The sequence below is a fragment of the Platalea leucorodia genome, assembly GCF_965183815.1.
Source record: "Platalea leucorodia genome assembly, chromosome: 6".
NCBI classification, from domain to species: domain Eukaryota; kingdom Metazoa; phylum Chordata; class Aves; order Pelecaniformes; family Threskiornithidae; genus Platalea; species Platalea leucorodia.
The window spans coordinates 40,951,241-40,977,321 of record NC_138828.1 but is presented as its reverse complement, the minus strand read 5'-3'; positions in this window follow the sequence as shown (position 1 = coordinate 40,977,321).

Sequence of the window (26,081 nt, the reverse complement as noted above, 5' to 3'; positions counted from 1 at the left end):
TCTGTTTCTGGTTATCTGTGTTAATAACTGTGAGGCATTTCTGAGACATCTCTAGACCCTAGAGGGAAAAGGCATTTACTGGAACCTGGGAATTCATCTCTCTGTCTTGCTGAGAGTATCTGAGTAACCACGGTGGACCAACACTCATCTACCAAAATGTCATTTTCATGAGGAACCGTTGTTCTTCAACGTATGTGCATGTCAGCTGGACAAGCTGTGATATTTCAGCATGTTAATGACATTGTCTCTATTCTGTGCTGCCAAGCTAAAATGGAATAATATTACTATATACTATTTTGATCCCCTGGTTTGTTATTTTAGAGTACAAATTCTCAGTGGGGTACAACAAACCAAAAATTAGATGGCTTTCAGTGCCTGATCTTAAACGGTAAAAGCCAGGTTAGATATACAGTGTAGATATATCAGTAAATTAGATTGTATTTGCCACAAAAGGACTGGGTGAGTAAAATCACTATCTCATTAGAGTTGGTCCTAAAGCTCTAAGTGTGCTCCAGATGCTCTTATTGAATATTCCAGACAAAGAAAAAAAAAATCGAGTTGTGCTTTGCTTCCTTTTATTTAGTTTTTTAAAAGACAGTCACAGAGCTTGAAATTCACATTTCCAACAAGAAACAAAATAGATTCAGCAACAAACCCTATCACATGGTCAAGACCTTTCCTGCACATTCCAGATTAAAATAGCCTTGGGATTTAAATGTGTTATCCTATGCTGATTAAAGTCAACATCTTTAGACGTCAAATGAAAAGAACCAAAAGAATTACTACTCTAAGATCAAGAACAAGCAAAATGAAAAAAAAAAAAAAAAAAAAGAAAAAAACATTTTGAAGGAAAAATAAGCGTTAGAATCACGATAGCCAACCAAGATCAGTTTTCCATCTGCCAAACATCATTTCACAATGAAATAAAACCTGCTGAGTTCATCAAAGCAGAAAGTGCTTTACTGCTACATCAGACTCCAGATCACTGTGAATCTAATCACAAGAAAACTAAAGAAGAATGTAATGAATTAGCTGGGAAAGGGATAACTGGTTTTCATTTCTTTTACTTCCTATAGCATCTTAATCTGAATAAAGTATCACAGAACCCTGGCTGAGCCTAAGATTAGAAAGAAATGTGTACAATGCATAGTTTAGAAAGTCAGACTCAGCTGTTAACAGCTAAGATAATTGCATACTAAGGAAAAAGAAGAAATATGTAGTAGTAGTGCATAGTCAAGCAGCATGATTGCAGCGCTAGTCTCCACAGAGGATAAGCTGATTTGCTACAACTTTAAAACTGGTTTATATGCATGCTGGCTCTTTTATTGGGATAGACTGTAATGTTTGTTATTTTTTCATTCTCACTAGCATTACAGAGATTCTTGTTTACAAGAGGGTCTGTTGTTTTCACCCTTAGCAAAGGGTAGGGACAAAGCTCTCTTTCAGTAAAGTGTCGGGGAGGGGGGGAGAAGTATTAATTGCAAGTAAAACTCTCAAATATTTCTGTTAATACTATTGCATGAAGTTGTATAGTCCCATCTAGTGGTCAAAAATTACTTCACTTCATGGAAGAAATAAACATAGCACCTAAGCAATAGTCCCAACAGATCTGTAAATGTTATTATCTGTTTAAGCATTGTACCAATATTCTCATGCTAGTATAAGTTCCAGGCCCACTCGATTTTGTTATACGATATCCTAAGGCAGAGCCATATACTGTGAATGCTCCCTGTCCACAGCTAATTTCAGTGAAAACAGATACAATTGCATCTCAAAACTGGGCTCATCTAAAGAAAGAAGCCATCATTGATTTTATTTTGTAGCTGACTTTGCTTCTTCAGAATATTTTCTTATAGTAAATATCACTCTCTAATGGTATTCTGCAAAGTGGCAGCTGACGGTAGCATCATAAACAGCACTTTACAGATATTGTGCATTATATTACTATTGACACAGTCTTAAAACCAAGCAGAATTCCATTTTTCCTGCAATTGCGACATCTCTTTCACAGTCTCCAAAACAGTATTTCAAGGAAGGCTGAGTCCTCCTGCTAGAAAGATTTATGCTTTTATTGCCAGCATGTGCACACACTATTTATGACTACTTAAAAATCTCTGGAATTTGTTGAAAATTGTTTGGAAATTGTTTTAATAAAGCTCAAAAATACCCTTCTTTCTTAATAAGCTAGTAAGGAAATTAATTCCTAACAGCATTCACAGTGTACAGTGTAACAGAGCTGCCATTCTGGAAACAAAATCACTGGTTTGGTACAGCTAGATTTCTGGTAATGGCCTAAATCAAGGGCTAATGTGTAAGCCACACCATCTCAATAGGGAACGTGAGCAGCAACAAAACTCTGAGGCAGAGTTATTTCACTATTTAGGAGAAGTATAGGAAAAAGCTTGGTAATTGTTTACATAAGCAGTGAAATGCATAACACAGGCAGGGTGAGAGTAATGTCTTTTTCTCACAGAGTTGCTACAGCCACTGCAATTACTGTCATCACTACTGGTAAGGAAAAGGGCCACATGTCCACCACAGAGGCAATGATGCCTGAAAGGAGCCCGAAGAGACCTGAGGGGCAAGGGATTAGAAAATGCTCTTACATATGAAAGTGCACTAGATACCCAAATGTCCTGTTATACTTTTGCAAAACCAAAGTTACATTGCCTTACCACTTCAGTGACACTCCCCACCACACAGAGAGCATGGCCGAGGCCGTGTGCATTTTTTTCAGTATACACCTGGTCATCCACTCTGGAAAATGAGTGCTCATTTACTTTTGCAGTCCTGTACTGTCCCTAAAATATTCTTGTCATCCATTCTGTGTCGTGTGTGCACATTATCCAAGTAAAAAAATCTGCAATTATTTTTTAAAAGGCCTACAAGAAATTTCATTGCAAGTAGACCCGATTCCTTTACAGCATGCAATACCTGTTCAGCCCTAAACCACTGCATTATTACATTGGCTGGCTGAGTTACACTCAGTCAGCAAGAGATCAGTTTCCAAGTCTGGGCTATAAGGCTGCAATATATGGGAAACACAAATGTATTTCAAAACTCCCCAGTTTATTTAACTTTCTCTGACATTTCAGAGCAAGTTTGACCGAAATTTTAGTCAGCTGAATTCAGAATACAAAAGTAAGTTTTCAAAATGAAGGCAACCTACCTGGGAAAACAATATTCGTGTGCATCAAGGAATCCAGATACTTGTGAAAATCTACGTATGTCAGTTGGAAACAGTAGGAGAAATGCTGCAATGTACATTGCAGGATGTTAAAAGCTGACATATGTGGTAAGAAAAAGTCCTGGCCTCCTCCTGTATAGTCCTGTATTGCACTAAGGTACTCTTCCTGTGTTCGTGGGAACAGGGTTGATTGCCTCTATTAAGATTTTTGGTTTACATTTTGAAGATAATGCATTTTTCGCTCATTTGCAAATAAATGCATTCTGTTAAGCAGTAATTCTGAAACTGAATGCCTTTCTGTACTATTTTGATTGTATCTTTCCAATTTAGTGACCATTTGAGGTGGCATGAGGTTCTACACCTTTCCTTTTTTTTCCAAAAAGATCTTATTAGTGAAATACGAAATGGCAAAAATTGCTCCTTTCTGATAGCTTTGGATCTGCAAATATATTCTTCTCTATCTTCACCACATTTCCTGTAAATAAGTTTTTTTAGATGATATTACTGAAGAAGTCTAATAAAAAATTTATCAGCTGAACTAACTTAAGTCCTCATTAGCCAATGTTACTGCACTGGTGACATTTGTATTTACACAGATCCCTGATAAAAATCCAGTATTTTTACAAGCTTGCTATGCTAGTTTTACCTACTGGAAATTCTAATTCTCCTCTGTACTAGCATGCAAGTATTTTTAGTAGCACTCCTCACCAACACGCTCTAATCCCATATGCCAGGGCCACTAGTAATAACATTCAATAAAATTATTCTCAAGCTCAGGCCTCCAGACTTTCTACTGGTAACTGCCTTTCAGAATGCTCCTTCTCCTTTCAACATTACCTGCTTCACCTTCCTTTTAGCTAGCCCATTATCCATCCCACAATTTTGCTATATCTTCTTATGCTGAAATAATAATTGTCCTTGAAACGCTAAATCAAATTCTTTGCTGAACTCCAGATAGATTAGCTCTATTGTATTTTTCTTGTCTATAAAATCAATTATGTTACCAAGGAAAGACACTATGTCATTGTGATATGCATTCCCCTCTTATAAATCCATATTGTCTTTTTGCCATTTTCCATTTAACTCTACGTCTTTAGTTAATCCATCTTCAAAATGTTTCTCAAAGTCTTCTTACAGAGGTGGTCAATAGTTGTCCACGTCACTTTTCTCCTGCTCTCTTCAACAATACTTCCTTATTCCATATAATTCCCTCTCTTATTGCAATTTCCTGTCTGATATTTAGATGATCTGGTGGACTGTGTCCAAAACCATAAAACTAAAAACCACCCCAGCTTCTTAATTGATGAAAAGAGTGCAGAGATCTCATGGAGAAATAAATGGAATAAAAGAGAAAAGGAAAAAAGACCTCATAGCGCAATACCAACAATATGCACCATGCTATACAAATTCTATTTGAAGCTACCTGTTAAAATAGAAAAGATTTTTTGAGCTTTTGCAGAATTTCAAATAAACACTGCTCTTGAAAAGTCATGGTAATTGCTCAGTAGACTTTAATGGCTCCTTCCCAGCTGCTACACTGTATCTGTACAGTAAATCTGTCCTTGGGTAGTTTTTAACTATGGATTTTTGACCTAAACAACAATGTGTAGATGTAAACAACAATGTAAATCACACTACAAGAACATTGTTTTGGACAATGAACAACACTCCCTTCTGAAATAGCTGGGGTCTAGGAGGCTTTGGTTTATTAAGGTAAAAATGATCATTCAATACAAACCCAGTCATTATTCACACCCTATTTTAGGGAAAGTGCCCCTGTTCAAAAGCAATGCATAGATTTAAGCAAGTGGGTCTTAAAGGTATAATTAGACACACGTGCCAAAGAGGTCTCCTGATTAGAAATGGACTTGCAAGTTGCAGTTAATAGGCAATAGCTCATCATTGTACACCTATCAGACTTAGGATACAGTCTGTGTCTTGTTCAATTTTGCTGTTTACATAGTTAAACCTTTTCTAACAAATCTTCCTCACTGAAAGTGAAACCCAATGCTGTATAAAAATTTGAGACAAAACAATAAATCTACCCATTCTCAAGGCTTATATCATTCTATTTAGCCCAATTATAACTGAAACTGTTAACATAATTAGAGTTAAATGAAGACCACGATTAAAGGAATAAAAAATCACCTGCTTATTAAAGTTCTTTCTTTGAAATTTTATACACACATACACACACACACAAAATAGCAAGTTCCCCTCACCTGAGTGTATATTTGGTTGTCATGTAGTGAGCAGAAAACGCCTGCACAAGTCATTAGAGAGAAAAATAGAAAACAGACAAAATAAGCACAAAAGAATCCACTTTACACAAATTTCAGTGCTATCTGTTACCAGGGTAAATAAAAATGGAATTGGGATCAGTTTGCAAACAAGATGAGTCCTTCAGACATCATAACAGCCTAAACTACAAGATCCTACCAGCCAGAGTCTGGAGTCCTGGTTTTGGCATAGGCATAGGAAAAAAAGACAGAATTACAAAGAGAATTGCCAATATCTCTGACACTAAAATATTGCATGAGGTGGGAGCTGGGAGGGAAGGATGCAGAGTTAATATTTTAACTTTTCATTAGCCCTTCTTTCTCTGAGCATCGTCTCTAATAGCTATTTATATCTTGAATGGGGTACTGAGAATAAAGGAAGGACTTCCTCTTTGAGGAGCCATGGGACAGGCATTGCTGTGGAAAGTGGGCAGAAGGCAAAATAGCAGTTTTTCTTCTTAGGTCACTAGCTTGAAGGCCACACAGGCCATTTAAAACACTGGCATAAGCAGCAGAGCTCTTTTGGCATCAGGAACTCAGGAATGTTATCTTTCTCTAATTGCTCCCTAAGCACCACCAGAAGCAAGATAGCTTCTCATTACCTCCACTGTCGCTCTGTGGTTAAATGCCACAGCTAAGACCTTTATTTGCCATTGCATTCCTATTTCATCCCATCATTCTTTAACATCCATCCCCTTATGATCTGTTCTTTCTCTCACTTTGTTTTTTACAGATTTAAAGCATTTGGGCTGGGAGAGATTCCTGTAACCAATATGTATTTCAGAATATATTAGGTGGGCATGGGTCACCATAGAATTTTTACGTTGTATGCTAACCATATTGTTCATTTAGAAAGCAGACAATATCCACATTTCCCATCCACTACAAAAAAACTAAGTATCTCTTAAGAGCTCAGATACTGAAAGGAAAACACAAAGTACTAACATATAGTTTTCTTTAAAAACTGAGAATGTGAGAGGCTTCATTTAATATTAATGCCTTGCTGGCACTGCAGTCTCTATTTTGACTTGTCTTGCACCTAACTTCCTAAAAAAACTAAAAGTAAAAAAAAATTGTTTTCATATATGGCTCTTTATTAGGGTATTTTCATTGTAGATCCCACTGTAGTTTACAAAGTTTTGAACGTATTAATGAACTTGTGTGCATAGGTAGTCTTGCTGCCCACATGTTTTCAGGATCAAACCTTTTATCCTAAAGCAACAGCTTGAGAAAACAGATTCCTAAAAACATGAATGTATTTTCACTTCATTTATTTACAACATATACATTGAGTAAGCTTTAGGAATGCAAGAAATTTGTCTGTCCAAACAGCAGTTGCAAGCCTCCTCTCTTTTCCTATAATTGCTGTGGATACTCTAAGGATAACTTAAGACTCTGGGGCTTGGGAGTTTTGTTTCTAATAAAGTCATCTCCATTGAACATTAGAAAGTTGGGGTTTATGCAATCTAAACAGATTATAATTCACAACTGGTTATAGTTAATGTTTGTCACATTTACTGTTTGTATATGGCAGTCACAAGGACCAGATGAATGGCAACTGTCTGGTGAAACAGTGCTGTTATTTTATCTGTTCTCTCTAAATTCCATCTCCTTCCTTCCCTCACCATATGATTTGCCTTTTTAATTCTTTTCACCCTTGTGTTTTGTCAGTGGTGATCTTCGTAAGTCTTCAGAAGCATCCACTTATTCCAGCTGCCCTTTCAAGTCATAAAAGTATACTTCTGTCACATGAATAACTAACTATATAGTGGAATTTATTGTTGCAGACATCCTTGGCTTCCAGAGGGTCAGTAGAATTAATATTAATAATAATTAAAATGAACATTTTTATGAAAAAAAGTAAAGCTTTATAAAACAAAAGCATTGGGAGGGGATATTAAGCCTTATGCCTCAGGGCATAAACAAACCTCTAACTGATGGGTTGCAGGAAGAAACTTTTTCCTCAGGGCAGATTTTATAATTGCTTACCACATGTCTTCTTCCAGCTTTCTTTAAAACATGTTATAGCACTGAGAGTCACTGCTAAAAACAGAATACTAGAGTAGATGGAGGACTGGATTGGTTTTGCATGGCATTTCTTATATTTCTCCCACACCACTTTAATGCTGCTTTCATTTAGAGTAACTGGGTCCCAGATTTTACTAAACAGATTCTAAAATGACCCTTTTCTCAGCTAGCTTTTTTCCATTTTATATTTTGCTGTATGGTTTGTGCAGAGTAAGTTCACTTCAGCTAATTTGTTTACAGTACTTACAGCCTCAGCTATGTCTTTCACCTTGTAGCCTCATTCACACATTCTGTTTTCCAGCTACTAAGTTCTGCTTTGTTTTGTCTGACAGTCTTCTGTCCTTTCTGGTTTGGTTTCTATCTTTCTTATGGCTTTTCAAGTCTTACAGCAAGCTTTTCTTCTCTCCGAACAAAAATAGTTGGCATACTAGCACTGCTTTACAAAAAAACCCAGAATATAAATTACTGAAATTGGTAGAGGATCCTGGTTTTCTTTCTAGGAGCTATATTTGCATCATACTGTTATTTTTAGTGACAAACTCTTTTAATCCATACCAAACTGGTAACATTAATTTTAGCTAATACAGATAAAGTCTATTAACACTCAAATCACCAATTTTAAGCATGTGAGCTAGTTAAACCAAAAAGTATAAGGAAACACAGCTTCTCAAGAGTTCTGTGCCAAGAGATGTGTGATCTGAAGGGAGAAAAAACAGGATAGTGTAGCCAAAATAAATCAAATATACTTACAGGCTGAACTGGATGGTCTAGTTCTGATAACCAGAAGGCCTTTTATTCTTATGAATTGATATTGTGGTATACAAAATTGAATTTGTCTGTAGAAAATAAAACAGCGAATAATGTAAATTGACCCACATAAAAAAATATTTTTTTTTTTGGTTTTGATACTAATTTTACATGCATTTTTTTCATTCAGGTGTGAACCAGCTATTTACTTTATGCGTCACAAAGTATGCAGCTTAAATGAGTGGGAGGTATATCAGAACAGATGCAGATAAGCATTATTCATTATACAAGAAAATAAATGACATCTTGCTGAAGTATATGATGCAAGAAGATAAAACTGGCAGACTCCAAACTTTGTATAAATTCTACAAGTATGACTTATTGTACTTTGTAACCAATTACAGCTTTTGGCTTTCATAAGTACAAACTTGTTCCAGCATTTGCTTTAAGATACTTTTTCAATTAATGACTTTCAGTATTTGTGTGATAAGTATGGTCCAGTCAGGAGATGGCAAAACATGTGTTATGAAAAACATACTTTTTTTCTTTCCACTGCTGTTTAATTTGCCAGTGATTCCTGAATATCAGCCAGATCTTTACCAGGCTTCTTAGTGTTTTGTATGATGTTCAAGTCTAGACATTTTTCTGCAGGTTTACTTGCCTTGGTTATGAGATTTCCTTTAAATGTTACACATACAGAGTTTATTACAGAAATGTCTTCCCATACTTTATTCTGTCTATGATTTAGCGCAACTAAATGCGCACAGAACTGAGCAAAAGTGGTGATGTTTACTGTCTTTCTGTGATTGTATTCAGTTTGGTGGGTGCTGTGAATAGTAAACCCCCCATATGTACAAGAACAAGAAGTGCAAAAGAGCCAGGCTGAGGATACCAGTAATAAAGTAGTTTAAAGATAAATTGAGTGAGAATGTTGGACTTTCATTTTCAAAATGAATCTTCTGTTCATCTCTGGCATTCACATTTCTATTCCTTTTGTTGAAAGTAATAGGAAATTATGATTTAACCTTAAAGGACTCAGATCAGAGACTCAGGGAGGATAAGTATTCCTCTAGTTCACAAACTTAGCCAGATATTCTTTGCACTTAACTAAAATATGGTTATATGAAAAATTGGTTTATTTGGTGCAGCAGCTTAAAAGAAAAATCACCTCAGATCATATCAGGACTATTATCTTTTTTAATCTTTCCCTGAAATTTTTTTTTAGTTTCTAACTCACTTGTAGGCAAAGCAGTGGAAAAGAAGGCTAAGATTCACAAAGTTACTGGAAGGAGAACGGCTGTTGCAGGACCTCAAGAGTTAGACCATTCATGTAGAGGGAATGTATCGGAGTTCAGACCTCCTTGAACACAGGGCACTTGGAGAAAGATCATGTTCTCAGGCTCTTCTTATGACATTATACCAATCATTAAAATGTGCTAGAATCCACATCTCCTAATGAATGTCCTAATTGTGAAATCAGACATGAGCCTTAATCATGTTTCTGTACTGTGAGCAGCACTGGGCAGTCTCAGGGCATTCTTCCACATATCTCAAGCTCACTCAATCCCAGCCAGAAACCCTGATGAATATTGAGAGCTGGGACCCAGCTACCCAGCAGTGCTGAGCTCGTGCCTCTCGGCAGCACTTACAGTGCAAGCTCAGCTCCGCGCTGGCCTTGTCCATGGGACTTACTCTTGCCTCAGAGCAGAAAGAGAGCGGAAGACTAGAAATAACCGATCTCACTCTTCATCTCAATGCAAACCTGTATAGAAAATGGAACAGATTTCCCCTCAAAATCTGTTTCAAATCTTTTTGTTTGTTTTTCTCCATGCACAACCCCTCTGTGAGTTGACACCTTCTTCAACACACGTCCATTTGACAATGATTTGAAACCTTTCTCCTATGTGGATAATGATGCTTGTCCCGGTCCTCTCAGATTCCCTCCACTTACAATTTTCCACCCACTTTATTTCTGAGCTGGGGCATCTTTGTCAGCTGTTCTGTCAAATTCTGCTTAGTCTCACCCCTGTCAACAATACTGTGGAATTTGAGGAGAAATTTCATAGTTTTGGAATTGAACCCCAAGAGGCAGAAGGAAATAAACCTTCCCTAATGATTCTTTTATTCATCACTTTAGTTGTTATATATAATTAGATAACCAAAAATTAATTGTTCCCCATGTTAAATGTAATTCTTCTAATGGCTCCTTTTACTGAATATATCAACATTTCTGTTGTAACTCTGCCTTCTGAGTCAATAGTCTGAATGCTTGAGCAATTTACTATATGTTGCTTTCCTATAGTTCACAGCTAGGGAAATTAATTTAATTTTGTCCAGACTCAAAGTAAATGTTTGACTAAATGCAATTAGTTTGCTGATACATAAACAAACCTAGGACAGGATTTAATTACATTTACAGAAATTTAATCTAATGCATCAGGTTGTTTTTTTTTTTTTCCTAGTATTTAATGGACCTTGCCAGGATCAGTAGAAGTAAATCACCCAAAATACTAAAGCAATGTCTTCTACACTCCTCTTCAAAGAAGCAACCTGTATAGCTAATCAATAGCTATACACTGTTTGTACAATCATATGAAGGAAACCTTCCTTCTTTTTCTTTTTATTTTTTCCTCTTTTCTAGAATATCATCAAGACTAGCTGCTGTGTAACAACAATAACGTGCTTGTGGAAAATAGCTGTACAATTGGCACATTAAGGCAGGATTTGCCATATTGACTAATTCAGTGTTCTGTCTCCAACAGTGGCCAGTACTGAATATAGCAAAAGAAGATCCAAGAATTATTATAGCAGATAAGCACATGATAACTTATTTCTCTGAAAGTATTTGATTTACTGTCTTGAATCACAAGGAATTATTTCCAGTCTATCTACCAAGTATAACTATGCTTAACCTTACCACACAAACACATGTATTTAATCTCTTCTCCCAAAGTAAGATTGTAGTTTTACTAATATCACATGGCAATGAATTAATAATTCTAATATTTTATTGAGAAAGCAGATTGTTTCTGGACCTACATAAAAAGGAAGGGGTTTTTTGTTCCTGTGCAATTGAGCCCTTTGGATGTTTCTGGTCATTTTTGTTCCACCTTAGAGATGTGCCACTTTATATTAGTTTCTCAGGCTATAATCATTAAAAGTATACTGTTTTGGCTCAAGCCACTTTTTGAACTCCACCATGAAGTACTTTTTTAATGTTAGGATTTCTTTTTATCTGTCTGCTCTGATTTCATGACCTCATTTAAGTAGGAGAAAACGCTCAGTCCTGTACAAATCGAACTTTTCAATCCACCAAATTCCTGAGATTTGAAAATAAAGATCAATGAATCTGCACACTCAAAGATAATAATAGGTAAATGATAGATAAATTCTGTTCACAGATAGTGGTCAACCTCAGGAGGAGCAGAGGTAAAATGTAATCTTAGCAAAAGAAAACTTTAATCCAACATCCATAATCCAACATGATCAATTTCTCTTCTTTTGATTTATTGCTATAACATATGTAGTTGGACAAACCAATCATTAATTTGAAAAGTATTTCCCTGAACAGATTTTTTTAGGTTTACATATAACATTTTCATAATAATCTTTCATTATAAGTAAAAACTCAAGACTGATCTTGAGGTTCAGGCTTATTTTTTATCTCTATAATGAATTGCTATAACAATCAGAAGGAGAAATATATTTTGCAGATTTAGTAAAATATTTTGTTTTAAAATGCAAATACAGTTCAAAAACATTTTTAACATAGGCTTTTTGGAATTTTTTTTTCTTGTATCAGGTTTCAAAATATTGCCCAGAAAGACTTTATGGTCCTTCAATCAGGATTTGTTACAAATCTTTCATTTTTGCAATATTTATTGTGAAATCGTACATTACAAAAGCAAACAAGTATTGCCTATACTTCAATCTTATTTAGATCATATTAATGGAAATATTACCAAGGCCATGTAACGCTTTTGTTAGCAATTCCTCTTTACTTGAAGGAAAAAGTTGAGAGTTATGTTTCCAGTACTCAGCAATTTGGCTTTCACTCAGAGGCACACTGCTTATATTGTTACATGAATCATATGACCTCTCAACTTATCAAACTCTTACTTGATCTTGATAGCAATCTATTGTATTTTAGAAGTAAAATAATTTCAGATTCCATTTCTGTTTCCTAAACTATTTCATCTAGCAAAAAAAAAAAAAAAAAAGAATGATTACAAGAAGGAGTGATTCACAATGTGGTGAACTGTTACAAATTGTATTGCTTAGAGTTTTTTTTGATTTTGTAGCTTTTTTTTGTCCTGGACTTTCCTCTGGATTGGGTACCATTTGTTCTCTTTAAGGCAACTTAAAATCAGCAAACCCCCCATCATTACTTCTGGCTAAATAGACCAATATGTGAATGTAGTTTTAGTTGATCTAGATCGGGTACAAGTTACTCCCAGGGAGATTCCGATTGGACATGAGAGGTAAATTTTTCACAACAAGAACAGTCAATCATTGGAATAATCTCCCCAGGGAAGTGGTTGACTCCGCTACGCTGAACACATTTAAGACTCAGCTGGACGTGGTGCTGGGCCATCTCATCTAGATTGTGCTAGAAAGGTTGGACCAGATGATCCTTGAGGTCCCTTCCAACCTGGTATTCTACGATTCTACGAAATATGTGCATATAGACCATCCAGAATTATTAATAATAAGAGAAACATTGCCTACCTGAGAAACACTTTTACAACCTCTTAGTTCTTAGTTGCTTCTGTTTTGCTATTCAAACGTTATTCTGTATCTCTTCTTGCCTTTAAATTATTTCAAGGCACTTTCACATCCTCAGTTAAGTTCTGTTCTGCAAGCAGTTGTAAGAAGTAGAGGGCAAGAAGTCGATGTTTTGAAAGATTTCTGAAATGAGCAAACAGGTGACTGAGGGAAGAAAATGGATAAAATAATCTGAAAGCGTCCTGGATAAGCAAAAGGAAAAAAAAAAAAAAAAAGAATGATGAGTTTGAATTCTAGGATATGACACACAGATGCACACACACACACAGATCCATATAATTATCTATATGGAGAGTCACATACATACCCATCACATATACACAGGCACAAGTATACACAGACATTGCCAGAGAACAACAGAAAAATTATGCAGCTTGATGGGTATTTCATCTTTACCACTGTCTCAATTGCAATGTTCCTATACTTTGACTTATATCACATTCCTTTAATTGAGAATTTTAAACACTTTAGAAAAAGCGTTCTTACACAATTACATTTTATTTACACAGGGAAAAAAGGGAGATGAGGTTTTATAGATCCTTTAACTTCAGTGCTATTTCCTGAGGAAAAAGAATCTAAGTTCAAAACTGTGATCAGTTTCATTTACATGTAAAATCACAAAAATAATACTAGAATAATATCACATTCTTTGCTGGTTATTTTGGAGTATAAAGATTCAAGGAACGTTGGCACAACAGCAGCTAAACCAGCTGCGGATCTGAGTATCTTCAAAAGACTACAAGAGAAAAAAAACAAAAACTCTATACAAAAAATGCCCTGAGACGAGATAACGCTAAGTTATGGAATTTCTGATAGCTGCATGGATACTAGCTGTCATGTAACACTGAGTCCAAAGCAGCTACATAGAATACACTGAAAGTACATGTTAATTGATTAAAAACAGCCTTAATCAGAAATACTCATCAGTTGTGGATAACTGTGCACTTCTAGGTTGGTTACCACAGTAGGTAACTGTGGATTAACACCAGTTCCAAAACTGTGTGCAATTTTTATCCATGAAGCAGAACTGAACACAAAGAACAGCACGGATGAAATGGGTAAGTGACATGGAGGTTTGCAAAGAGGCCACAGTAATTGCCAAGGAGGCTGCACCGGCAAGAGGCACAGAGGAGAGGAAAGACAGAGCCGCTCACTGCCGAACCAACATGATCCATCCCACCACTGAGCATGCATGGAGGAGGCAGTACCCTCACCAGGTCAAAAAGTTACAGAAATTGATCTTATATGTCAGCAGAGAAAATGGCATGTGGGTAAACACATTTTTTTCTTTTGGAAGCAGAGAAGAAAAAGTCATTTTTAGTTGAAAAATGCAATTTTTCAATGGTAGACTACTTGTCTTCATAGGAAGCTCAGTTAGAAGCTCTTACAATTGAGTCCAGCCTAAATACCACATAGACAGAAATTCTTTGACGCAAATTAACTTACAAGAATTAAAATAATGACAACCGGGATCTCTGCACTTTTACCTGCTAAGTGCAGGGCTGCATCCTGAATTCTCGTTTCGAAATGTTTGAAAAACTGTATGGAAGAGTGTTTAACTTCAGCGAAACTACTTTCCATTAACCATTTTTACATTAGAAAATAAAACACTTTAATGAATCGATACTGAAATTAAAGTTAATTGATACCTAGAAGAGATATCTCCTTTAAAAAGATTTTACATTTTATTCCAACAGATACCTTTTATTCTAGTCGTCAGATCTTTCTTCAGACCTCTTTTTCTCTGTGTGAATATGAAAGCAGTTTTTACAAGGAGTTGCTAAACAATTTCTTTATGTGACCATAGCAACATCCCATGATAAAAGCACATTTCCCTGGAAAATAGAATTAAATTGATCCATGTTACTGATGCTAAAGAGCAGTCGTTCAAATAAAGAGTCTTATTCAAGTCAAAGAGATTACTTTTGTGAGAACCTAATTTTGGTAAATATATACTTTTAAGTTTTATATGCTTTATACCAGAAGCACCATTCTAAATTCAGACCCTTTTAAATGAAACAGGATTTTATGGTCAGGAAATGGAAAAAACAGCAGCATGAAAGGTAATGAAAATTACAAAGAGCTAATGCAGTGAATCTTGACCTTCTCATGCCAATTAGCTGAAATAACTTCAGAGGAAAACAGGTTCCCTCTTGTCGGAATGCAACGAATTCATGAATGAACTTCTCTGTTTACAGGAAAAGCAGTAAGATCAGTGTGATTGTACCTTATTTAATTATGTCAATTAATAGTGTTAATCAATGCACTGAAATATAAGTGAAATACAGAACTAAGATTGAAAAACCATTTTTCAAAATCCCAAACTGCACTGTTAAATCACAAATTTATTCACAGCTAAGGAGTGCAGACTTCAAACTAATATATCTAACTACTGATGTTTATTTATGTGTGGCATCAATGTGATTTAGACACCTAAATCCAACAGCCACTCTGAACACACCAGCCTGAATTACAAGCTTTTGGAGCAAGATAAGCCCTGAAGTAATGTAATGCAGCCACATTGACAACATCTAGAATTTTACCGTATATAAGGCACGCCATACATCTGAGCTGAAAGAGAATCAGAACAGTCACCTGTAAATAATAGTACCCAGATGTGGTACAAGGTGCTTAAGATAGTATTTTAGGAATAAAACACTGAAAATAGCTTCCATTGTCATCATGTCTAACCCATTGTTACCCGAGACAATCTGTATTGTACAGCCCAGTCCCTTTCATAAGTGCTCTCTCATCAAATTGGTTTGCTGTATTTGTTTTCATTGTCCTTGAGCCTTTGTCTTGTGCGCATTTGCTCTTTGAACAGCATGGTTTTTCTGTGGCATTTGACCAGCATTGTTTCCCCTTTTGATAAATTTCTAGCAAGTAATTATGCAATCTATGAGTTAGATAGAAAAACACAGGCTCTTTCAGCACTCTGGTAAAATGAGCTCCCTACTTTTCTGATTACTCCAGCAGCCTTTTGCTAGGCTTTCTCTAGATGACTAGAATTGAACAAAGTATTCAGGTCAAGGGCATAACACTGACTTTTGTTTTTGTAATGGTTTCAGTATTTCAGTAGTTGAGTGAAGCATTTTCTTTCTATTTCCAAAAATTCCTGAAATTTATCGCATTAAAAAAGGCAAAGCTAAGTGTAGCAGCAGCATTTGTAGTGGAACATGGCAGTAAGCAGAAAAAATTAAGATACTGGACTGGAACTACACCTTTGTCAAGATGGTTTTCTCTAATTTCAGTTGGAGTTTCACAGAGGGAAGGAGAGTGTTAACATAACTCACATGTCACCATAGTACAGTCAGTGGCCTGGCAGCCTGCCCCAAAGAGTACCCAGTTCCCCACCGCCTCATCTGCCAAGTTGTGCTGCTTGTATGAGTTGTTCAATGGTAACAGCCCCAGAGCCGCTTCATTCTCTCGTGCTATCACCAAAAAAAAAAAAAAAAAAAAAAAGCAGCTTTGAATCGCACCAGTGCAAAAGGTTGCCATTCATGGCCGATGCCTAAAACAATGTATTAAAGGTCTGTCCCATACTTGTAGAAAACACTGGAAGCTTTGCACAAAATAGAGCCACAGACCCTAAAACATCTGACTGAAGTAAAGCAAATTACCATACTGTGTGTCACTATAAATTAGAGCCAAAACAGGCTTGTTCCTTAATTTTTGCCAAAGTCATTGGCTCACAGAGACAGATGGAGTCCTACTATTATTGGGATAAAGAGTGGTGTGACCACTGAGACCACAGAAAAAGAAAAATTATTGAGATACCAATATAATATTTTCTCCTGTGTCTACTGAGTCCTTTATGCTTGCATGAATTAGTTCTCAAGACTGACTTGGACAATTTTCTACCTATAAAGCTAATCAAAGCAAGGTTGCAAGGTTGACTCTATGCAGCTGAGCATCCCAAGCAGCTGAAAGGAAAAAGTATAATTTCCATTTAGTTGTGATGCATGGAAATTATAAGGATATCTGACAATTTAATGCAGAACTTCCTCCCAAATCACTGAAAAAAAAAAGGAGAGAAGAAACTAAAATACGGTAACAGCTCCTCTTCACACCTCCAGAACATATTCACAAAATCAAAAACAGCTGCCCCCCCCATCTATATTACTTATGTTATCTATTCTATAGTATTCTCTTTGAAAATTAAATCATTTACTCCTTGGATGTCTTGTAATATGATTTGAAGGATTGTTTTTATTATTCTCACCTTGAACCCGAGACCTTTCATTTAGTTTTATTATCCAGTGCCCATTCTTGTGCCCTACTGTAAAACTCAAATGCATAGTCTCAGAATGGAAATGGGTATGCCGAGTACCATACAAAACCCACCTAAGTAAGTACTCTAGATTGAAAATCTTTGACTCTCAGACTTGTCTCCAGTAAGGCATTGAAAAGAAAAATAATTATTCTTCCTTTGTGAGATAGCTTCATGTATTAAAGACAGATTAACAATTTTAAAAAAACACTTCCAAAATTTTGAATTGTGTCCAGTTCAAAACTATTATTTAAGGTAAAATAGTCTCATTTAATACTGTAGAGTAGTCTCAGAAAAGTTTGGTGTATGATTTGTTAACAAATGCTTTATTTTTCTTTTCACTGTTAATTTATTCATTATAACTACTTTTTTTTTAATATTACCTTTCTTTCCTGAAATAGGACTCTCAATATGTTCAGATATGTGAAAAGGAATAAACCTGTTCTGAAAAAAGAAGTTTTCTTAGTCAAAATATTCTTATTGTTATTTAATCCGGCAGAAATATACATAAAAATATATCTGAGAAAAAGTACAAACCATCACTGAGAAAGTTGCCAAGCAACCACTGTTTAATGCTAAGTAAGAATAATATTGTCTATCCAATTAGTGAGCCTATGTGAGAAAAATATCTATGTTAAATCATAATATGCTATCACATAAGAAATTCCAATACAAAATGCAATTTTAATTGTAACTGTCAGCAGATGAAGCTACAGAAATAACACCAAATGCATGGCATACTTACTGGAGGCACTGAAAACAGAGATAATTTTATTGCCCAGTCTTTTCCAGAGATGAGCTAATGCAATCAGTAAGAAATATTGCTGACCTTGCAGCGTTTATAACATTCAATAAATATCTAGTACAATCTACTAACAGTTTCTTAAAATTAGTCTATAACAACACTGTATTGTCTAGTAAAATGAACACATCTGATATGACCAGCAATATCACTGCTCCCAAATTTACAAAAGAGAATCCTAAGATAGCTAGTTGAACAATTTCATGCCTGTAGTGTTGGTAAATTAGCACAGAAATAGTGCCAGTGTAATTAGTTTGTTTAAGGTCTTCAAAGAAAGTAATAGCAATAGTAGTACACTCTCTGGTGTTGCTACAGTAACACCAGAGTAAAAGTAGTTTATTATTAATCACTCCTGTAAACATATAAGGAAGGAATAGACACACACACACAAGATGCAGGTTTTTACATTTTTAACCACAGCAGATTTAAGCTAGTAGAATAAATATCAATCAGATTAAAAACTGTTTCTGGATCCCTTTTTTTTAATTGAATACCTTCTTTCCAGAACATTCCTTGGAGCAAAATCTCGGGGGGGGGGGGGGACGGACAAAACAAACAAACCAAACCAAACACACACACACGCACAAACCAACACACAAGGGGGAGAGCGCTCTTCTAGTTAAAAAGAAGTATATATCCTGGCATGTGTGTGGCTAAATAAGAATGTCTGAAACACAACAAGTGATATTTATGCTGTTATTTGCAGGATTCTGCATTCTAACTTTACAAGAACACATGCAGATATGTTTACATAAGGTACATGACTTCAGAAGAAAATTTTGCAATATTTCTTATAGTAGCAAGGAAGCATGTGTTAATGAAAAAGAATAAGCTGTTTATAGGCTGCAGAAACATTCTGGCTGCAAAATATATATTAGTATTAATAATAATAGCCAAGAGATCAGCTATGTTCATTGCAGCCAAAGTGTGATTTCTCTTCTGTTTTACCATTATGCATAACAATCAACTATCTATTCCATTAGTATTACAAGCTTTGACTTTTTTTCCTTTGTGGTTTTTTTTTTGTTGTTGTTGTTGTTGTTGTTGCTGCTCTTTTTCAGTAATCCGTAATTCTGAAAGCATTCCTTGCAAAGACTATAAGGACATAATTTAACCATCACTCAAACTCAATTAATTTTTAATCATTCTACAGAGCTGGTTTAAATCAATGTACAATTATTCATATGATAATTTAAGTAACAAAATTGTTTACATTTGCAAATACCTCAAAAGCAATGCCAGTTCTCTTATTGCTGTAACTATTCACTACAACAACAGATATCTCAATGTAACTTGATTTTTAAAAGGGTTCTGCAGAAGATTATCTAACTGTGTTTGCACTTTCATTTTCATAACTTGGATTTAAGGAACAACAAATATGCAAAGGCAGTATTCATCTTTCATAGAATAGATAAAGCCCACACTCTTTTGGTAGAACAGGGCCTATTTTCTTGAGTTACAAACACGTTTATGTTCTTTCAACTTAATATTACTTCTTGCTTGTACTTGCAGCACCGCTGCTACTTTTTATATTATTCCTTGAATCTGTTGCAGACAATGTCAACACACCCAGAGAGCCAGGCTGCTCTACCAAACCTGCTCTTGAACACACCACTCATCGGTGATTTGTTTATTCTGTACAGATTGCCACTAAAATTTTGCTTTTAAAATGTCACTGTTCCCTTCATCACTGTTTTAGAATCTGTTACATTTCTAGTTTATTGGTCAAGCTGCATCACTGTTACCACCATTTTTCTCTGCTTCTTTTATCTCATCAAAAATTCTTAAAAAAGATACACTTCTGAAATCTTGATTAAATAAGACTACCAGCCTCACCTTTCATTTTTTTTTTACCTCTTTTTTTTTAATAAGGTAAATCCTGAATATAGAAAACCAGAATTATTTCTGAAATAAAACCAACCTTGTTTGTATTTACCCTAGAGTTCAGGATATTCACGGCACCATCACAACTGAGAGGTCTAGATTTGTGTGGAGATAGATAGCCAGGTTTTGAGGGAGAAGGTTGTTTCAGTTAGGTGGGGTGGGATGACACTTGGAGTTCACAGTACTAGTTACATGGTAGGGTAATATTTTTTAATAATATTGAATTTTCCTGTACCATGTATCTATGTATGGGAAATGTCATCCTTCTACTATAAATTTTAAAATTATACTGTTCTAATTCCACTGACTTCAGTGAGTTACTCTTGTTCACACAATCAAGATGGGTGCTTTTTGATTCACTAGATTTTTTAATTATACGGTTGGGCTGAGATCCATGGCTTGTTGATATTGTTCACATCTTGTATAGGATCTGGCTCACTGACTAAAATATAATACAGATAACAACAACAATCTAGATTACTTATTGCCATCCTGTTAGATAAGCCTTTCAGCAGGTTTTTCTTTGTGGTGAATATAATGTTCAAATGATGCCAGAAAGCTTTTTATACTTTGAATCCTATTTACTTCTATTGCCCTTTTCTTCATGAGTGAAACAAATCATTAATAATGATTTCTCGGAACAAGTTTTCCCATCAGTGGCATAAAGATTTACACCTCAGGGGCTTTGGTAAAATTGTTCATGATTGCACAAGTAAACACAAAGATATGTGTACTTCTGTATGGATTTAGACCATGTATGAGGCTAATAAAGACAAGATCTGCCTAAATTCATCAGTGCATTAATTCTCTGATTTTTTAGCTCAGCTATAAAGGGAATTTAACTGAAAAGTTTTACTTCATGTTGTGTTTGACAGCAGTATGCCTAAAAAAGGCAGTTTCTTTAGTCATAAAAATGTGATAGAATAGTTGAAGTGGTTCAGATGTGCAAAGAGAAACAATCAACTGTCTTTACATAGTGAGTTTTCCTTTTTCTTCTAGAGGTACAGCTCTGCTATTTGTCTCCAAATGGTAAATTGCACTGTTTGCAGAAAGGTACTAACTTTTAACTTTTTTTAAACAAAATAATTATTTTCCTAAGTCCAGAGCCTAATTTAAGCTCCTTACCTTCCACAATTCTTAATGTTTCTCCACAAAAGTTTCAGACTTCTCATTTACTTAGGGGGAAAAAAGCAAAATGTCTAACCTTCTTGGGAAGAGGGCAACATTTGCCAGGTAAGTGAATAATTTTTTTATTCCCTCTTCCCTCAGAAAAATCTCTCCATATAAGCATTTGTTTGTCTGTTGATCTGACACATCGCTTTGGTTGCAAAAAGACCTTATCAGAGGTCAAGCCTTGCTCTAAAGCCCTGCATTGAAAAGCATTGAAAGCCACACCTTCAATTAAACACTCAGATGTGACTAGATGTCAGCTGAAGTCATAGGGAGAGGTGGCAAACAAAATGTCTCAAGATGATTTGAGGACAAAGATGATAAAGGTAAAGAGTGGGAAATTTCTCTCATCAATATTAATGGAAAACACCACACTGAAAACTGAACTGCTCACACATTCTGAGTAAAAGATTGAACTGTATGGAGGTGACTAACTTAGATTACACTGGTTCTCTTTTGTGTAAGCTAAAGCACTATAGTTGTTTAGTCAACTTTAGCTGACGTGCAAGGCTGACTCTACTCAGCAAGGCTAACACTACTCAGCAACAATCTCAGCAGCTGAGATTGTTAAAGTTGCCTTTTGCCCAGGAGCTGGGATGGCACTGGGCAAGCAGGAAACACAGGCCTTTCAGCATCACAAATCCTGACTAGCAGGTAACAGGGCTACCTATTTCTGCTGCCAGCCCACCACAATTTTCAGGACACAATATTTACCTCCACTGCAGGGAAATTAAAGCCCAAGAAGAACCAGAACCTCAACTCAGGAACACCTGGAGGTCCAAGCAGCTGGCTGCAGATTCAATCTCTTCGAAACGTGCATGACATTTAGAAACTGGCAGCTGCTGCTTTAACCATAACCAATTTGGTCCATTGGGACCATCAGGTCGTATTCCCAATGAAAAATTTCAGTTGACACTGGATTTTTGTCTGAACTAATAAAAATAGGGGAATGAGTAGCAAGGAAAAAAAATCAAATAAAGTTCCATCAATCCTCACGTTGACTTGAATTTAAAGTCAGAACCTAGGTATGAAGTTTTAAAGCATCTAAGTACAAAAAACTCCTGGTGAGCTAGGAAAAGCATTTAGCCTTAGTGACAGTGCAAAAATATGGAGGGTGCTAGGTTTTAGGGTACATAACTTTTGCTCATACCAACACCACAAAAACTTCATTGCATGTATTTACTATGTAGAGGGACAAAATGACTGTATCAGTTTTGATGTAACATATATGAAGAAAAGCTCGTATGACCTAGCAAAATTCTCTCTCCCATCAAGTTTGAGGTATAAGATATGATAAAAAAACTAAGTGTGAAGCATTGCCATCCAGTGATGAAGATGGAAGAGAGAAATGGAGATAAAAATGAGGGGTGATGTGACTGAGTCTTTGATATTCATACTCTCAACTGGGAGAATGATATTCAAACATAGTCAGAGTAGCATGAATTTAAAAGACCATAAAAATCAATGGGGTAAGTAAAGAACAGGGATGATTCTACTAGCTTTAAATATTCTTACTAATAGATCATATGTTATCTACTTACCTACACCAATGATGAGCCAGTTCTGCTCCCAAACTGTGATGCTGAGTCCACTTAAGACTTTCTGAACCATAGCTAACAAAGAAAAAAAAAAATATTCATTTCCCTGAATATTTCTATATTACTTTCATTTAAAACCAATAAAAAATCCTTTTGGAAATCTTTACTTCCCAAGTGGAAAATTTCTCCTTGAAAATTTCCACCTTTCAGGAAGTTGTATTCCTAAAACAAAAATGTAAATTCAGCATGGAAACAAGTCTTTGCCCATCCCACACACAGGTCTAATATTACTAGGGAGGGTAGAGAGGGAAAACACAAAACAGACAATCCATGAAGTTCTGGACCTTGGAAAGACGTTCTGCAGCTTCCATGTAATTCAAGAGTTGCCCCAGGGAAGATGCAACTAAGGAAAAGGTTAGTGCTAACTACAAAGCCTGAAAGAAGGAAGTAGCAGGCTCCCAGCCACCCATAGGCTGAACAGAAAGCTGACTGAGTACTAGTTATTGCTGTGAAATTAGCTGACAAAACACAAAAAGAAAAAAATACAAAAGAAATATATTAATTTTGAGCCAGAAAGAATATGTTCCTCCAGTCTTTATTTTTTTCAGTGATTTTAAAATTGGCGTCAATTATTTTGAGGCAAGTTTCTAAATATAATAGTTCAAAATCAAAATGCAAAACATTTCATTTTATCTTCTTTTTACTCATCTTTTTCTGGATTAAACCATCCTTTTCAGCCCTCAGGTTACAAACTAAAAGATCATAAATTGTACCCGTCCTTATTCTATCAGCTTTTACCAACAAACAGCATCATTTCCTGGAGGTATTTAAAAGACGGGTAGACGTGGTGCTTGAGGACACGGTTTAGTGGTGGACTTGGCAGTGCTAGGTTAACAGTTGGACTCGATGATCTTAAGGGTCTTTTCCAACCTTAACGATTCTATGATTCTATGATTCTATTTCAATTTTATGGGAACCTGCCCCACAAGCTAACCTTCATGTATGCTTCATTCTCCTCTTGCTTCTAATCCAAGATCACAGTGGGAGGCAGAGGTAAAAATCTTTGTGTCATCATTGTACCGAGAACACTAAAGCCAATATGTTATCATATAAATATTAGTGTAACAACAATAAATTAACACATATCCTTTTTCAAAGGAACCCATGTGGCAATTTCCATTGTCCCCTAATTAATTTAGGCAAATGAAAGAACATGTTTGTCCTTTAAATAGTATACATACATACACATCTCATACATGTCCTGTGTAAAGCTGTATTTGAATTAACAATTACTTGAATTTATATTTAAATTAATATTTATTCAGATATATATTTATAAATATATCCATTAGATATACATTAAAAAAATTGTGAAATACTCCGTATTAACTTCTGCTAGAAGGCAGGATTAGAAGGAAGATCTTTACTGAAGAATTAAAATGCCAAATCTCACACAAGCAAGTGGTAGGAAAATACAGGCATTCCTTTTTCAACTGACCTTTAGATCAATGACCTTCTTCTTTTGCCCTAAGCATCTGTCAGACAGGCACTGTCACAAAACACCATTGCTAACCTTCAGCCTTCAATTCTTCTCTTGTACTATGCGCTATAGTTCAGGTTACACCTACCATCCCCTGAGCCATTGAAAAACTCCCGGATTTTGCCTGCAGGGCACTTATTATAGCTCTAACTTTCTTTTCTCTTCAGTATTTAAAAAGCCAGATGGTAAGGATAACACTCACTTTCTCTGATGTAGTTTTTTTGGAAAAAATTAACTGTCAGTCTACATGGTTTTTACCAGTAAATAATGAATTTATTCAGTGTTACAGACAAACCAGACTGAGTTTTAGACAGAATCAACAATTTCAAAACCTGCTCAGTTTTAAAACACTTGCAATTCTGCTTGTCAGCAATGAACTACAGATTGCCAACCTGTCATTTCAAATGAAAACCACCTTTAACATTCTTGAATAGTGTTAATGAAAGATTTTTTTCTTCTTCTCCTTTTTTTATTGTTCTTGTTCGCTTATCTTGTGGCTACTACTTTATTAGAACCTGACTTTAAAGTTCATCCTGGTACTCATTAAGGATAAAGAGTTATATGCAATGACAACCTCCAGTACACTGCCATCACTCACACTGATGGGACTTTTGCCGAGCAATTTAATTTCATCCTGACCAGCCACCAGGCAGCTACATACAATTAGTGAATAAAATAACAAGTTTTAGATTAGTTTTGTATCAAATTTCTTTACAAGTAAGGGCACAATTTCCTGAGAGGTCAGCTTTGAGCTTTGCTCACATAGGAACATCAAAACCTAAATAACAAAATAAAGATGTAGACTCAGACAAAGATTTGTCATAAAAAAGATAGATACAAAATTTTTATCATGTGTGGAGTGGTACTGCAGCAGATATGATACAGGATTTCTTCTGGCAAAATTGAAGTAGCTTGGACCTAAAGAGGGCAAGGGATGTTATACCAGCCATGATCTACAAGCAGAGCAGTATTCTAAGACTTCAGGACAGTAATTATGCTGAACAACTGAATGCTTTCACTTTGCTGCATAGCTTTTATCCAGGGACATATGTTTTCCTTGTCATTTAGCAACTTTGTGTCAAATCAACTTACTCACTATATAAATTAATTGCTATGTCATTCTGAGGTATATTTACATGAATAAAGAGAACTGTTGAATTTATTGGATGTCTTAAAGCTCAGGCACACAAAGTGAAATAGATATGCAGCTGGGGAACAAAAAAAAAAAAAGACACATAAATTAAGCATATAAATTTTTCACACAACTGCCTGCACAGTTCCCCTCTATACCTCCCTAATATTACTTCACCAAAACAAACCATATAAAGATAAATATCTAGGAAATTATTTGTCCTTATTTTGCTCTAATTTCAGCAAACTGGACAGCTGGTATACAGAGAAATGAAGAAAACTTGTGGAGTTGTATAAGCTCTGGTAAAATTTGCAGGCTGGTTGACTAGTTATCCATTACCCTTTCTTTGGGGGAAGGACTCTGGCAATCTGCATTTCACACTAAGATGAAAGAGCAGCCATGCTTTGTGCTGTTGTTATAGCCTACGTGTGACAAGTTAGTTTACTTCTGCTGGTGTATGAGGGTGTGTTGTCATGTACTAAATCAAAGAGCTTTGCTTAGAAAAGGCAATTTTAAGCTGTGATTGGGTACCAGTAACCCAAAAGGGAACTTGCTAGCTCTCCGTCTGAGCTGGTGTGTTCATTGGAAGCCCTGGGCGTGCGTCTTCCCCTTGCCATGGCTCATTACAGATGCCTTTGCTGGACATCTCTGGCTGCCAAAGGGCAAGGGGGTGGTTACCCAGGGTCCATAACACCTAAAGTTAATCACAGTAGTTCCCA